Source organism: Myripristis murdjan, chromosome 16 (genome assembly GCF_902150065.1).
Source record: "Myripristis murdjan chromosome 16, fMyrMur1.1, whole genome shotgun sequence".
Classification (NCBI taxonomy): domain Eukaryota; kingdom Metazoa; phylum Chordata; class Actinopteri; order Holocentriformes; family Holocentridae; genus Myripristis; species Myripristis murdjan.
Window position 1 is genome coordinate 12890995 of NC_043995.1, and position 17492 is coordinate 12908486.

The 17492-nt window shown below is 41.6% G+C and overlaps 1 long non-coding RNA gene across 1 annotated transcript in view; it reads left to right on the forward strand.

Annotated features, from left to right (window-relative positions):
- Nucleotides 1–16504, forward strand: part of LOC115373300 (uncharacterized) — a 38963-nt gene extending 22459 nt beyond the window's left edge. Inside the window, exon 4 of the long non-coding RNA XR_003929522.1 lies at nt 16347–16504. This is a non-coding gene — a long non-coding RNA (uncharacterized LOC115373300). The remainder of the gene's footprint in view (nt 1–16346) is intronic.
- The last annotated feature ends 988 nt before the right edge of the window (nt 16505–17492 follow it).

Consider the following 17492-nt stretch of genomic DNA (forward strand, 5'->3'; position numbering starts at 1 on the left):
CCCTGAGCCTGGCGGCGTATTGAGCTGGCCCGTGTCACGTGACGGCCCGACAGCACAGCCAGCAAGAGTGGCTCGAATGTGGGAGCCAGAGGAACACACAGAAAATAATGGCTGATTGGTCTTTTTTTCTTTTCTTTTCTTTCTTTTTTTTTTTTTTTTTTTACAAGAAAAGTGCAAGAAAACAACAATAACAGTGAAAATGTGCAAATTTTTGTTCATATTTAATTTATTTAATTCATATTTATGTTATTTATTTTAGTTTTAGTTTTATTATGTATTGACCATGATAAATATGGTATAAATGGTTTGTCATGTAATTTGTCTGTAATGTAATAATATTTTGAATGAAAAAAATTGCCAATAAGAAATTATCAGTATCGGTATCAGTATCGGTATCGATGAAAATGCAAGAAAAAGTATCGGTATCGTATCGAATCCTAAAAGTGTGGTATCGCCCATCCCTAGTAAACAGTCTGTGTGGGGAGCAAAAAAGGCGGAACACATTGGCCAAAACGTTGTCTGGACCTAAAACACCTACAAAAAGTATCAATTTTTGAGTATTGTCAGGAGAAATGTTTCACTCATGTAATAAAAGAAAGGAAAATGTTAACGAAAACGGAAGCCAGCCACCAGCAGCTACACCGGAAGCCGCGGAATATTAGCTGTTGGCCTCGGAGGTTTAATTGTCATCAGATGATAGCCAGTGGGTTCTGAGATTGCATCATTAACAGACCAAAATGTCTTAGACCTTTGAATGTGAATCACATTTGGTATTAATGAATGAATTTTAAGTGATGATACATTAATTTTAGTGAGCATATGTGCTGACCAAGTATTCACAAGTTGGAATTACCTATAGTTTCAAGTTTCACAGAGCCGTTTGTCAGCCGTTCAACATGAATGGGAGTCAGGCTTGATGTCTATGCTATCAAAGCATATTATCTAAACAGTTTTGCAACAAATATTTGTGAAAGGCAGATACAGTCAAGAGTGTTAAGAAAAAGGTAAAACAGGTGTTCCATTTATAACTTCTAGACAATGTAGGCAAGTATGAAGATGACATAATCATATACTTGTGTATATTTTGTGCTAACCCTAACCCATTTGAAATTATAGAAATGAGGGTTGTTCATACACTGCAGATCCTTGCTTAGAGAAGCAGAGCTTGTGAAGTAGGCTTATACATGTGGGATAGAGCTACGGCACATGGAACTTTGGCAAGATCCAGTTGGCCTGGACTGGAGAGCTGGAAATGTTTACCATGGTCCACATGGCTAATTTGTGTGTTTTTATTTAGCTGTTGTGTATCTGGGACATTTTGTGGGGGTGGGGTGTGGATGGGAATGGAGGGCGGGTGGGTGGGGGGGTGGGCAACAGTCAACAGATGCTGTCAAAGTGACCGCAGGGAGGAAGCAGAGACAAATGCTCCTCATTACAGTGCTGACTGCAGCCCAGTGGCCCAGTAACCAGCAGAAACCAGCTCCATGTCTATGGCTGTACAGCTGGAGATCAGCTGATCCCCACTGGCTTGTGTTCCAGTTAAAGAAAAAAAAAACCCATTCACTTCTGCTTTGCTTCATTTGAGAAAGAATATGTTGTGGCAGCCATTGCTGTACCAGTGCAGGAGAGATGCCAGAATGAAGTACATGAGGGAGGGGCTCTTACAATCGCTACCACTGTAACAGTTGACCACTGAGGACTCAGCTTGAGCTATCCTTACACTTGTCATTGTAGGCAACTTTTATCATGCTATCATGTTACACTGCACTGAGTGACAGGTTTAGACACTCCCAAGTTGGATTTTATTTGTATTGTAATATGATGAGCTTGACCACATCCGAGGTGTTCATGCTTTCATTGTCAGTGGAATTCTACATAGTATGGACACTATCCAGGCACAATGTGCGTATGAAAAATGTAAAAAGATGGAAGAGATTTATTTACATACAGCCGCAAGATGCATAACAGACATTTTGAGGGCAAGTGTGGAAAACAAGAGATTGCTCTTATAACATCAGATATTTATGATAAAAAAAAAATCATGTTGAAATGAGAAGCGTATGTGTAGGCTTAGACTCCAGAATTTGTGACGGCAGCAATGCTGTTAAACTGGAGTTTATATGTCAATGAACCTAAACTTTTCAGATCTCATCATTAAGATCTGGTGTTTATGTACCCTCATTTGACACTTGCATGCATCCTGGCATGAACAGACAACAGCAGATGTGGGGAACACGTGCAGAAGCTGAAGCTTTATATCTCAAATACATCAAAATACATGAAGCGAAAACTGATATATGATAAATGATATATTTTCTCTGATCCTCTTGCGTCCTTTAAAAGCTATAGACCCAGTAATGTTTTCCCAATGTTTGTGTTATTTTTCTTTGTGATTCCAGGTGATTCCTTCTTTCTTTATGATAAATTGGATGACTTTATTATTCATTTTCTCAATTTAAGTCTGTATAGCGAAAGAGATTCTGTTTTCTTGAAGAAAGAGTGAAAAGAGCATTTTTCCCAGCTTTTCACTGGCCGAATCAACAGCTTAGAGCAGCATGTCCATTGGGGTGATTTCACTGGGCTGTGAAACTAACATGAGCAATGTTCCTGACCCTAATCAGGAGTCAGACAGCAGTGTGGGGGTCACCAGGGCTTACACTGGGCCCCTCTGGATGGACAGGCAGGGAACTGTAAACCTGGAAGACCAGGAGCCCAAGCACCGCATGTTTACCTCGCTGCTTTTACAAGTGATGTCACCAAGTTGTAAAAAGATACAGTTCTCGGCGGCCCCGTCCTTTTGTAACTATTTGAGAGAATAAACATGGGCTAAGTGCATGGAGAGAGATCGAGGTGGACAAGTCGGGCGGAGGGGTAGGGGGTAGCAGGCTCCTCCGGTGCGTGGTGCGTCCAACCAGCTGAAGTGGGCTGTGGGGATCTGTAACTGTCCAGGTGTTGTCGAGTTCGGGCCCAGCCTTCGTCAGCCAAGCCCTGCTCACTGGTGATGAGGGAGATCCTGCCCATAAATATTCAGCCATCCAGCCTTTTGTGTGTGCAGGGCTTCAATAGCAACAAAAACACCAACTGTTAATGGTCCGTCTGGGCCATTCACTGTGTGTCTGTGTGTGTATATATGTGAATCTGCATCTGTTCGTGCGTATGTGTGTGTGTGTGTGTGTGTGTGTGTGTGTGTGTGTGAGAGAGAGAGAGAGAGAGAGAGAGAGAGAGTGAGTGTGAGTGTGTGTTTGAGTGTTTGTGTATTCCTTCACTGGCTGGGGAAATGGAAGACACAGTGAATCACCTCAGCTTCCTATTCTGTCTCTGACCTCAGAAATCAACTTTTGAAAACAATTCTCACTCCAGCTCTTGTGGAATTCCATAAATATTCAACTTCCACTCCATCTCCCTGCTCTATTTCTCCCTCTTTATGATGCTATGTCTCCGTAAAGGTCTTTGTGGTATTGCAACAGCAATTCGATGTGCTGTATAAGTGTTGCAGTGTGCGTCAAAGCAATGAAACAGCTTGTGTTTTATGTGAGCTGTCAGCTCACAGGGCTAGGTGGTTGCTAGGACTGTGTTAACCTACAGCTCCAGGGGTCCTGGTGTGGGCCGCAGTGGTGTTACTCAGGCTAGACTCTTCCAGCCCAGCTGCACAGGCAGGAATCTGACTAAATCTGGCTATGGAGATACTATAGAGACTAGAGAGAACACTCAGCATCTTTGGACTTTTCCATAAAATTATCATTCTTCTGGTGAGAAGAGCACCTTCAAAAAATACTGTTTATTTCTGCCAGGGTGTATATGCAGCACTTGTCCGCATTTGCCTTGCACTTTGGCAGGTGATGTCACATAAACCTACAAATTTAACCACTGACATCATGAAGAGACCCTTTGACCCAGTCTGGTCAATTTTCTGAAGAGATCTCTGCCTAGCTGTCTTCCTCCCACCTCTGGTTGCTCCCTCCTTTGGATGATTTTGTCATTCATTATCTCAATTTAAGTCTGTATAGCTCTAGAGATTGAGTTTTCTTAAAGACCCTTTGACCCAGTCTGGTCAATTTTCTGAAGAGATCTCTGCCTAGCTGCCTTGCTCCCTCCTTTGGTTGGTGGAGTTGTATGGTTCCTTGGCTTGGATTTTTATTAACTTTTCCCGGGCCTCACAGAACTTGGCCTGGCCCGGCTCTCCCCGGCACTTTCCCACTAATGAAGTGCACATTCTGCTGGAGAGCTTGGCTGAGCCTGGCTCCTTGGCCATCCCTTAATGGGAATTTCCCCTCCTTGCCTCCATCCCTGCTTGCTTTGCTCTCTGCCACTGCCACTCTGGTGTGTGTGAGTCATGTCCTGAACAGCTAGCCATCAGTCGGGGATGTTTGATTCATAGACCTTCCTGACACTTGTTTGCCACTGTTGGACTGGTTGGCTGACTGTCTGGGCAACCGGCTGACTGGCTGGTTAAAGGTCTGACTTATAGAAGGACTGGGTAGCTCAAAACGGTGTAAATAACTGTGAATAGTGAGAAAAATAGAGTAAAACTGAAGATGACTGTGAATGTATATTCAGTCATATGCAACTCACTATGAGTGCGTTTAAGATGAGAAAACATTACATGCAAGGGTTACTTTCATGTACTTTGAGACTAAAGCTGCATACAGGTTGTGATTGCATTGTCCAAGCCTGATCTCTGATCACTTAATGTAAAACAGGCTTTAGCTGCGTTTCCACTACAGGAACTTTCCTCAGGGGCTAGGAACCTTCTGAGGGACTCACTGCATTTCCACTGCAGGGACCAGGGTCTATATTACGTTCCAAGGACATTAACCCACCAAAAAATTCCTGCTCCAAGGGAATTACTTTCCAAAAGTACAGAAACTTTGGGGGTGGGGCCAGTCTGTTTTTTGTTCATTGTTAACTGATGTCACGCTATTGTTATCCTTGCCAAAAGCTTATATTAGCTATGTGCTAACGGCAGTTGCTAATGCTAACCGCTAACGGTGTAGCTAACTTGGTGTTTGTAAGCCAAGGGTTGGCTATCGATGTTGTTAATGTTGTTGCAGTGAGACAAAACCTAACCTTTATTTTTTTTTAACATGTTTTTCAGAAAAAACAGCAAACACACTGACCCATTCCCTCATACATCAGTGGACTAATTTTCATCATCTTTGCCGTTCTTTAGACCAGTGATTCCCAACCAGGGGGTTCCAACACATTGCCCAACACATTGCAGGGGGTACATGGAAACATTTCATAACATAACAACTTTTGGAGAATCATCAGCATGTATGAGTGAGGGGGTACTCATGGTCTGACAAAAAGGCTCAGGGGGTACACAAGACAAAAAAGGTTGGGAAACACTGCTTTAGACAATGGTGGAAATGCAGACAACAGTTCGTTTTAGTTCCCTGAAAAGTAGCCCTAGGACTTAAAGTTACGGTACTTTGGGTGGAACTGCAGCTTTTGATGGATGCGATTAATTCAAATGAGAATGTCTGCTTCCATGCATGTTTGACAATTACTAAAAAATGGATGGACCAGCAGTAATAACACCTGTTACTTCATAACTGCAAAACAAAATAAACTGCACTGACTGCTTTTCTATTCCATGAGGAGGCTTTCAACATTTGATACTTTGGAGTATCTTAATCACTGGAAAAAGGATTCCTGTATGTTTTTGTTGCACAGCTCAATGAGAATGAGATAGCGTAGATCCTCAAATCAACCTTGAAGGGTCTGTACTATCTGCATTTTATGAGGAATATCCTCTGGGACATGAAAGCTGGGAACATACTCTTCAACTGGGAAGGTCATGCGAAACTGGCTGATTTTGGCCTGGCTGGACAGTTGACGGTGAGCTTTGATTCCACTGGGCCTTCCACTCTCTAAAAGTCAACATAATAAAATCAGGTCTCCCTTGGAGAATATGGCATATGATAATCATTTCTGTCCACACTGGTTTCACCACTATTAAATTAACCATTCTGATGCAAAACAAAAGGCTGGGAGCAGTAGAATTTGGTCTGAAGTGTTTATTTCCACACAGTCTTTGCTTACATTTCATGTCCAAAGAATGCTATTGGGCAGTCAGCTCGCGAGACATTTACAGCCCCTCGTGAGCTTTAATCTTGTCTGAATCTGGGTCTACCTTAAGAAGGCACTCCAGAGCCGCCAGAGAGACAATATACTGGGAATAGATGAGTAGGAGCTAGACTCTTCAGGCTGTTAAATTAACTGCCATGATGAGCGGTCGTCATGTTTCCAACAGAAGTTTGTGGTTTGGGTGCTTGCTGCTGACTGAGGACATTTCACTTTTCCCACACTGGAGTATCCCTGCTGCACTGATCTTATTTCTTGTCTCCATTGTGATTGGCCAGTGTTCCCCTGACCCTGCTTAGGTCACCGTCAGGGCTGTGCTGCACAACTCTCTGTGGACACTTAGCTAGTGAACTGTCTGCACGCAGTGAACTGTGCTGTGTCTGATGGCAGAAAATAGGCTGTGGGCTAAAAAGAAGCAAGAATTGAGCAAAATTTGCAAATTCTACAAAATGACTTGGAAGGCCCAGTTGCACATAATTGTTCAAACACATTGTGATGGCTAAGGGTGGCCTTCCACCAGAGAAACCAGGTTCAAGCCTCATATTGGCAAGAATCCAAAGTCAAACATGAAAAAACAGATCTGCACACCAGAGCTCCCGTTTTGATTTACTTTACTACGAGTGACGCAATGAGCATCGGTTCTTCTTCCGACTCCTCAGACAGAGTCCAGACCTATTACACCTATAATGCTCGAGGAAAAAAAAAAGTGACATAGTACAGTACACAAAACCTGGAACCAAGTTGTCCTACTACAGCAACAAAGAAGAAGAAAAAAAAAAAAAAACTTTTCTGATTACATATTTGAGCTGTTATCCATAGACCATGTAATGTCAATGCAAGGGTCTTGAACACCAGTAAATGTACATCATAATACCATGTATAAGAGTCAGCAAATTTACAATATATACAACATATAGAAATCATAGATACCTAAATAGAAAAAGCACTCCTAAGTACTCCATACTCAGGACTCAGGCTTTACAGCCATCATATACACAGAGGCACCTCTGTCTGAGTCCAAAGCCCGACACTAGCTGTGTCTCAAGGAAGCTTCCTATCACCTAATTACCTAGTTAGGAATGCTCCTTATTGGGAAAGGTTACATGAATTCAGACAGCATGGTAAGGAAATGTCACTAGACCCGCATAGACTTCTATATAGCTCAATGTTTCCATGGCGATCAAGACTGTTTTAAAGTTACAAAGCATAATATTAGCTATCTTACTGCTGGCAAACTGGAAAATGGCACTGATATTGCTTCCCAAAAATGCTCTGTCTGATCAGTTAAAATAATTTCATTAGTTTTCAAGAAACAACTGACTTAAATAAACAGAACAGAGAACCTTCCCTCACATATGAAAGAACTTTCAAATTATTATTAGTAAGTCACAGGGAGGCTGAGAGTATGAGACAAAAATAAGGAGAGGAAAGGGTAGAAACAGACAGGGAGAGAGAGAAAAGACAAAAGCAATTAATGTCCATCAGCTCTATGCCTTGATGCAAAATAAGTTTTATCCTGTAAATCTCCTTGGCTCTTTCTAATCAGAGCTGATGACCACTGCCTGGAGGTTCATACCCTGTTTTAGAACCGAACAGCTGCAAACATGCTGGTGCCGGTGCTGCTGGCTGGGTGGTCTGTGGCCTATACAGCATAAGCGCCCCATTACTTTACCTGGCTGCATTGTTTTACTTTTTGGACACTTAGCCATTTTTGCTAAGCACTTGATGATTTAAAGAGATCCATAAAAACTGCGGGACCGTGACCCTCAAGAACCTGTGTTGGCTGGGACTGAGCTGGACCGAGACGTTGGGAACGAGGTGGGGCAATAGGGAGGGTGTTGGGGTTTCAATTTAGTATGGTTGGAATATATATATAGTACAATAAACCATTTTGAACCTCAACTTTAACATAACACAGAAATCATTTGAAAAGAAAAGGAGTGAGAGGAGAGAGCGAGAGAAACAGCATGGATTTTTTTTTTTTTTTTTTTTTCAGTTCGCAGCCAAGGAATCTGCGAAGTTCATCAGGCACTTCTCCGTCAAGGCTGTGAGTGAGGAGAGAAGCATTGTACTATAGCGTATAATGGTGATGGGTTTTACAGGGTCATCCTTGTTCTTGTCCAACCTCCATTGGCCTATTTGGAGGCCTCTTTCTCACATTAAAACACTGAGGATCCCGTTTGATCTTTTTCCCTTTTCTTTGTTGGACGGCATGGCCAAGCCCAAATGGTCCTTTGGATGACAACAGATGATATCCAAGAGACTGAGTTATGGCAGTTATATGTTTGCTGGACAGAACCACTGAAGACATGGAAATAAAGGGAATGTCCCACTGTAGGAAATGAATATATCCCACGTAGGTTGACTTTTTATGCCTTTAATTTAGACAGAAATCTTCCTTGAGTAGAGTGGTGAGGCCTCGAAACAGCATTCAGACCACACATTCTCTCTTAAAACCAACTCAGATGTTTTTGAGGAGGGTTTACAGATCATTTAGGTGGCTGGAAAGTGGGGTGGATGGCGTAACACTGCTCTGTACACCATAAGCATGACCTACAAGTCACCCTCTGTCTTACTGAACCCACAGCATAGCTCTATAAAATTTGTGGTGGGACAGAAAAAGATTTTTGTGCCATTGTTTGCACTTCAGTAGCAAATGACAAATATTTTTCTCTTTTGGAAATAATACTATGCATGTGTAAATTTAAGAGTGGGAAATGGTCAGTGAGGATATGACCTACAGGTTTTATTAGCCTAGTTATCCTCAAAGAATGTAACAATGAGAATGAGCCATCACAACGCCACTAGGCAAGCTAGCATGGGAAAAACTGTGTCATAAAGATACCAAGAATAAGTTAAAGTGATAAACAAATGACGGTGATGGAGTTTAAATGTGGACCCTCTTCATGTGGTCTAGGCGGTTGTACTGCGGGCTTACTGCTCTCCTATATCCATATGCAATCACTGAAACACTCTCAGCATGAGCTTTTTTTATTAGATCACATAAAGTAAACAGTCCCAGTGAGTGTTTTTGATAAATGCAATTTGCTGCTATGCTCTTTTCCAGCCTGCATCTTGTGTTCAGCCTGTTGTAAGTTAATTTGCCAGATCAACTGAAAAAACAGAGAAATCTAATGGAAAACACTGCCCTGGCATCCACTGTGCATACCAGTGGTTGTCTAAAGAATGGGAACCCTTTAATGTGGTGATTGCATGGTTTCAGTTTGAAATTTAGTTTCCGTAAAAAGAACAAGCTTTTCCGTTGTATTTTTTCCTTATTTTAACCCTATTTCCGTCCATTTGTTGCTTACTTTATCAGCTTTGTAATTTTTCCAAGGTACGTACACAAAATCATCACTTCTGTGATATGAACTCTTCCTCACCCTCACCCTACTTTTTTTTGTTTCACCACATTTCGATTGTTTCTCCTCAAACCTTCGACTGGAGTGGTAACTCTAGTTGCTGCAGCTGGTTTCATTGGGTGTTCACTCCTAAATTTGTGTGTGTGTGTGTGTGTGTACATGTGCGCACGAATGTGTCTGTATCTGTGTATGTGTATGTGTGTGCCTGTGCTAGGAAAGTGCTACTAAGGTACCAGACCTTTCATAAATCTGTCAACCCAGCAACAGCCATGAATAGAGGGAGTGGAGCTTTGAGATTTTGGGCAAAAGTAAGCAGTCTTGGAAAAATCAAAGGTGTAGAGCACCTGAGGGAGGTGAACTACCAGCTCATAGTTTTCACTGTGGTCAGCTAAGCCTGGATAGGAACTGGGTTAGACACTTCTGCTGCAGCATGCTCCCTCTGTGTCCTTTCCCACTGTGCTGCGGGCACTTCCGACCCCTGACTTTCCTCCCACAGTAAGATGTTAGATTTTCTTTCAAAGCCGTCCTTTATGCTCTGAACTGCTTCTCACCTTTTTTTTTTTTTTTAAGGAAGTTAGTTTCAATTGTTTCATTCCAAAGCACACCAGAGGACTGGGATGGCTGCAGTTTTGGCTGCTTGCATGCTGTAGGCCTCCACTGCTGGCAGAGCTTTACTCCTGCGCTACAGCCAGGGTCTTCTACTGCGGGAAAAACATCTACCAGTCTGCCAAACAGGAATCTAGCCTTTACTAGAGGGACATGTTTACAAGGCCCCAGACAGGGCTACTCTGATACAAGAGCATCACAAAGAAGAAGGAAATTTGGACTGATCTCAGGCTCAGCGTCCTGCTGACTTTCAGAAAGCATTACCTCCTATGTGTAATTCAGACTGAGTTTAACCACTGTGCTCTTGCTTTATAAAACCATCAAGTGCCTCTGCTCATCATGATACCAAATCATAACTTGTCACTGTTAGATACTGTGATGGAGCTAGTGAATGCAGAGCTTGTACTGTGCAGTGTGAAGCGATCGTGTTCCTATATGTTTTCTTGACCTAGTATTCACAGATATACGTGCTGACATTTGTACACATACACACACCCTCCAGCTCACACAGGCGCATGTTACATTTCATCATATTCACCACCGCACTCCAATCGATATGGACATAGAAAGTAGGCTCTCTTATTTTCTCTGGAGCAGGCATAGGGCTTGTGGTGTAGGTCTAAATGTGGGTTATTGTTATTCGAGAGTACGTGCTGGAATATTGGGTGTATCGATTGCTTTTCGCCGCAGGCCCTCTTGGCCAGGCCACAAAGCTCTTGCTGCGCGCTGCCAGTAGGCCCATTTCTGCTACACTTATTTTTAATACAAGTATTACATGACTTTCCTCTCTCAAGGTTTCAGAGGGGAGGAAATAGCAGATTGAATGTAAACAAGATTAGCTTCCCTCTCGCGCGGCACAGCCAGCTGCTGCTTCCATGCTCTGCCGTAAATCTCCTGGTCACTCTGTGCTGTGTGGAGTTGCAGAGAGTTGGCGCAGGAAAGAGAGAAATGTCAAAGCTGGATTCTGTCATCGGGTTGGGGGGGTTTCAGATGAGCTGACCTCCTCCCGCCACAATATGACTGACAGATCTGTGACTCTTTTCTCTTTGCTATATTTTTGATTTTCCAGTGTTGTGAACATTGATTTTTGCCATTTGATTAGGAAATCTGGACCATGTCATAATGCATTCCCAAGAAGATTAACTATAATGTTCAGCACGATCCATGTTTATGTCACTGAAAGCATGATAATGTGCTACATTACTGTGGTTAGCATCTCCTGTATCGCCTGTGTCACTTTGTTCTGCCGTTTCCTAATGCAGTCCTTGGTTCCCCCCGCTCCCTCAGCCATCAAAAACTAAATATAGCAGATTTGTTGCTCTTTCAGAATATATCCCACCTGCCAAAATACACAGGCCCTGCTTTCTTAACCTTGCGCAGTGATCTGTGTATTTGGAGTGGAAGTGTAGTGAAAGGAGAAGCCGTGGTGCTCAACATGGCTGGCTAAAAGGCAAGGTAATGACATTGTCTGCTTGTGTTTTTGGAAGCTGTGAAACCACAGCGGGGAGCTCGCCATAACTGCTTCACTGTAACTCTATGCCATTACTCACATCAGAGAAATATTGATATTGATTGCTCCTGGAATGCCTATTCTCCAACCTATGCTGTATTTAAATAAGCAATCATTGTAAAGGTTTCTTGGTCATCCTGTAGTCTTTTGTCTGCCATAGAAGACTCTGGTTTTGCTCAATTGAAAGAGAATTACAGCAAAAATATTTTCTTTAAGAAAGTTAACATTAATAACATTCAAGTCATATAGTTCATTGAGCTCATACCCATTTACCCTCATTTATCTCGGCAGCGCTCCTGTATGTCATCCATTTATTCTGTGGTGAAGTATTAAGTCATTTCTACATTGGCAAGGGTAATGCTTCATTTAATAATATGTGATTTACATTGAAAACAATATAACAAAACAGTATTGAGCTTAAATAAGTTAGGACTGGCTTACTCTTCTAATGAAACTGCAAATCTCAAACATCAAGGTGTCCAGAGTTTTTGAAAACCATCACTGTGCCATTTTGAATTTGTACTAATGTGACCACAGGCTCACCAGTTGTAACAAATCTCTCATCTCATGCAAAAAATATATATTTTCCTATATATGTACTGCTAATATATTACGTGTTAATATATTTAGTATTGATGTGTAGTGTTGATTCACTTGTTGGTTGGCCGCTGGTTACCAAGATTTAAGAACATAATTGTTCCTCTAGGCTGCACTCTAGATCCATTATTATGTGGGGAAAAAAAAACCAAAAAACAAATGTGTCATGTGGAAAAAAAAATATTGAAGATGTTTTATATATTACAATATATCAAAAAATAGTTGAGGCATTTTTCAAATTTTCCCTTTTTCATATATTGAAACTGACACGTGGCTTAATCCAGTGAATAAAAGTGAGAGTACTTTTGCAACCATCTTCTTGTTTTGTTACATGGCTGAGCAGAGCAGGTTTTACTCTCTGCTTACTACTTTAGCCACATTTAGTTATACAGTACCAAACTACAAACGCAATGCAAACAGTATCTCATGCTTGGACAACACTCAAATGAAAATGTCTAACAGAATGTGCTTGATATTTTTAAGAAATGACTGCATTGCTCCTTTCCAGATGCACCGGCATGGTCAGAGAAGTCTAATCAGCCAGATTTTATGCATCCAGACTCTAAAGCAAGGAGCTCCATCAGTGTGGAAATGTGATTGACTTCACAGACACTGAAGAGCTGACACTTCATCTTTCACTTCAACACTTTCATTCCTCACATACAAAAAGTCTCATTATGACATCTGTTGTTGATCCCTTGTCTATCTGCCTCATTTTCTTTGTGTTAGGAAATTCTCAGTGATTACTGCACATTCTCAGTAATTAACTAAATATGCTGCAATGTGAGGACATATTTTATCACTTGTGCTGAATTGTTGGAATTTACATATTAATTCAAACAGTTATATGCCATTCAACAGCAATTTAAACCATTCTTAATGCTTTGAAATGTGAGGGCATGTTTAATTTGGTCACCCTGAAACACCTGAGTGTTTTATTTTATCAAATGAATAGTAATGTAAGCTACATTTATTTGAAAACACCACAAAGCACATTATTCCTTTGGTAGGACATAGTACATCAGAATACCAACTCATAAACTGTGAATAATGTCTGATTAACCCGTAGATTTAAGGTGGCACAACCTGATGTGCACATAACTCTTCTGAACAGGACATTTGTATTATTGGACAAAAGATAGCAGCTGAAAATCCAGTGTGTTGCCACATACTTTTAAGACATGATTTTTCTTGGATTTTGTTTTGATGATGTTTGAGTTTCTGTAGGTGATGCTCTTTTCTTTATCAGTTCATTCATGGTCGCTATTGCCGGTCATGCTAATTACTCAGCCCTTCTACTTTTTATTCCAAACAAAACACTGTTGCTGCTGATGGGAAAGCAAAACACATCATTTCCTGTGTGCGAGGAAATTATCACCTGACACTGGCTGTTGCGAATGGTAGGCTAAATGTAAAAGCTTCAGTGAACTGGCATCAAGCCAAATCACTACTGCTCCACGTCTGTTGGTGTTAGACAGTAACAAAATGCTGTAAAATAACTTAGAAATTCTAATAAATTAGAAAGCATTGGTGTGCTGAGGAAGCACTGTTGAAATAAAATTGTCTGTCAGTGTTTTGGAAATGGTGACAGGGAGCAGTGGCACTGTTGTCCTCCAGTATCCAGCAGCCTCCCTCCCTCCCTTCTCTCCCCCTCCAATCATCCTCTCCCCTCTCATTCCCAGGCAGCGACTGTGGGTGTCCCATAGGGAATTCAAGTAGCACGTTGGGTCGGCCACTCAATAGCCCTGTTTAAAGGGATTCATTGCAGACTAATTGGGATAACATGGCTGGAAATGTTGACCTTGGTATTTCTAAACAAGGTTTCAATTAACTTGTAATAAGGCCAAGCCAGCCAGGCCCTAGACGGATCCTCCACCAGCAGAAGGAAATGCGAAACATGCCCCAGTTGATGGTTGGCTTTCCTTAACTTTGATTAATCATTCAGAGAGTAAGCAAGTGGGACTGGTAAAATAATTAGGAGGCAAAACACCCTGTTCTCGTGGCAGTAGCATTTAGAATAGTCAAAGGATGAATTAGTGGGAAGACGTTAAAGCCCTTTGCTTCACAAAAATATTTGTAAGTTCAGGCAATACTTTTTGACGATGTGCTTGTTTCACTTTTACGTCTGGATAAAGTTAAATGGTCTTTTTTGTTGGTTTACATGTATAATGCAATGAAAGAAGCATATCTAGTGCCCCCTATTGTCCAAGGTGTGTTTGTAATAGAGTAATTGGCAGGAAAACAAATAGAAGGAACTGGCGATATGTTTGATCTGTTTGCAATAATGACGTGTTCAGAAGAGTCTGCCATTAATTTTTCCAACAAAAGCCTCCTTAAACCACTTGCTAAAGTGGATATGACTTACAGTATTGATACTTTGAGGAAGTTTATTATTTCACTTTACAGTGTGTACAGGCCCTTAGATGTTGCTGCCAGTAGCCCTGATCCAGGAGGTCAAAGAGGCCTGCCAGAGTTTTAGATCTGGTTCAGGAACTGAACTGAGCCACCTGATGAGAGACAGAGTGGAGCTCTGGTGAGACTGGGCTGCTTCCCACCGCTGAATCAGCAGTTCTCCTCCTCGCATCAGGCCATTTGGACCTAAAAGACACCAAGTGACCTGTGTTGAATTATCGCTAATTCAAAAGACAACAGCGGAGCACATAGCTGTGGCCGGCTCTGCTCACAGGAAGACAGGAGGACGGGATGAGGAGATGGTCTCGGCAGATTATACTGAAACTCAATCAGATTCGTGAAAAGTGGACGGCAAATTCTCCCTCCCTTTCATGTTGCTGCAATATCTTCAGGTTGATGGTTTTGTGTGTTTGGCTTCCTCCCCCCTTCTTCTCTGCCTTCCTCCTCTTCCTCAGCTTCCTCTCTTCTTCCACTCTCCCTCTCCCTCAACTGATCACGAGTCCAAAGAATGTCTTTCTGCAAGTGTTTAACACACTGTTCTTTGAAGAGCGGTCCAAATGGCTGCTTTGTCTGTGCTTTGTTGTTCTAAATGCTAGCTGTATTAAATCACCTCCCGGGCCCGGCCTGTGTGCTTCATCTTCTCCAAAGCTCCATCTACATCCTCCACTCACCAGAGGAGGAAGTCCTGTTCTGCACCGCTGAGGTTGTCGAGGGACTTGGCATATTTACACAGCTTTTTAATGCAATTCTAATAGCACCGTGACACTTTAAATGCTGATTTTTGTTGCTCTTGGACCAGAATCCCTCAGCATATATATCATCATAGTGGAGACAGGAGTTGACTGAGAGAGAACGGGTTGCTTCTTTGTCACTTCCAATAAATGGTAACATACTCTCTCGTTCTCCCTCTGGTTTAACCTCGTCCTACAGAAGCGTGTTGCTGCCAAAAGGGAGAGGCTAGGAACAGAGCTGTAGATAACGTGCTGAAAGGTAGATTTGATGCAAACCAATGATGTATGAACAGTTCACCCAAAATGCAAAAAAAGGTATTTTCCCACTTGCCCCTAGTGCAATGTATCCATCCAGGAAACATCTTTTTTGTATTTTTGGGTGAACTGTTTTTTTTTTTTTTAAGTCATGAGGAAATTCTACATTTTAGTTTGAGTGTAGCGTTTTATTTTGGGAGTTTTAAGAGTTTAAAAAATGCCTATCAATTCAGACACAAAGCCTGAATTGGTTTAAATCTAATCCACAGCAGGTCACTTAAGTTCATGATTTTCACATGAAACACACCCACACTTTTACCAGTACGATGAACTTTATATTCATGGAAAACAAAGTGGCTCGTGTTTGCGTTTTCATTCAAAACATTTGCATTTGATTTCTTTTTTTACAGACAGTCTTATAAAGAGACTATGAAATGGTGGAAGGACTACAGAGGAGGCGCAGTAAACTGGGCAAAGGAAACACACCTTTCTTTTATGGCTGGGCATAAACAGTAGTTTATGGTTCGAGTTTTACTGTCATATTGCATAACTAGCCCCTCTTTTGAAAAGAGGTTAATCTCTTGCTGAGGGAGACATTCTTATGAAATGTTTGAATCTCTTACTCCTACACCTGAATGAATTAGATGTGGGATAAAGGTCCTCGGAGGGACAGGTTAGAATATCCCACACTTTTTCCATTGGTGTTTTTTAGTGAAAGACAAAGACTGTGTGCAATGAATGTGTTATGGTATAGATTTACTGTACTATACCCCTTCTCTCACCAAGGCTGGATCATTATGGCTACAAAACAAGAAACTGACCACAGATAAGCATCTTGACTTTGAAGAGAGCTCCCCTCCAACTGCCAGGGGCCTGAGAAAGATGAGCTGCTCTTATCAGCTCCCTCAGTGCGCAGCCTTCACCTCTGCCTTATACAGACTGGTATCTGCCTTTTGTCAAATAGCTACCCTAATTTTATGGCTTTACTACCCTTTGTGTGCATCTCCTCAGCCGTGATAGCGTTCAAAGGTGCATCCACCCAAAGATAACAATTTACAGTAGTTAATTGGTGATTAAACGACAAGATGTCCTTGTAAAATGTCGCTACCTGTGTTGTGGTGTTTTAAAAAACTTTTAAAAGATGAGAAAAACAATCTATTGGGGTTTAAAGGGAGCATTTGCTTGTTTTAAGGGTAATTACAGGCTCGTTTATTGGCAGCGTTGCTAAAACTTGTAAAAATCTTTATAGGCAATATATACAGTATCAATAAAGATGATGATTTAAAACCACAAGCGATATCTTAGTGTTTTTCTTTGAAATGGGAGCATGAACTTCTTGATCGAGTTCAGGGGGCCATGTGCTTCTTTTTCAAGTTTATGATTTTCTTGTAAGTTGATGACTATGATTATTTAATACTAATCTCTCAGACCAGGTCTCTCTCCTGCTGTCATCTTCAGGGACAGCCAGTTTTTACACCAAGAACATGTCTGCCAATATGAGATTTGTAGCCATCCCAGCCAGGGCCAGAGCTCTAAACCCATGTAATTACATTTTAAGCAGCATTGGCTGGTTGAAATACCTAGAGTAATTAGTTTTGTTTTTCCACTCTTCCTATAATCTTCTCCTTTTGTGTGAGGGTTTGGACCAAGGGCTGGAGAGAGAAACAGCACAAGTCAGTAGGTAATATGGAATGAATTAAAAAACTGACGTAGTTGGATGTAAGAATAGAATGAATCCCCCATGCACAGACCACCTGAAATTTGTTTTGGGGGTTGTTTCCTTTGATTAGGAGTGTTATGGGAGTGCTGTATAAATATAAAAGCTGTCCAGACTGTTTTACAGTGTTTATTTGTAGTACCACCTGTGTTTCCATACAGAGAAATGAGGCTGGGATGGTGATGAGGCACACAGAGCATAAAGGAAGTACAGCC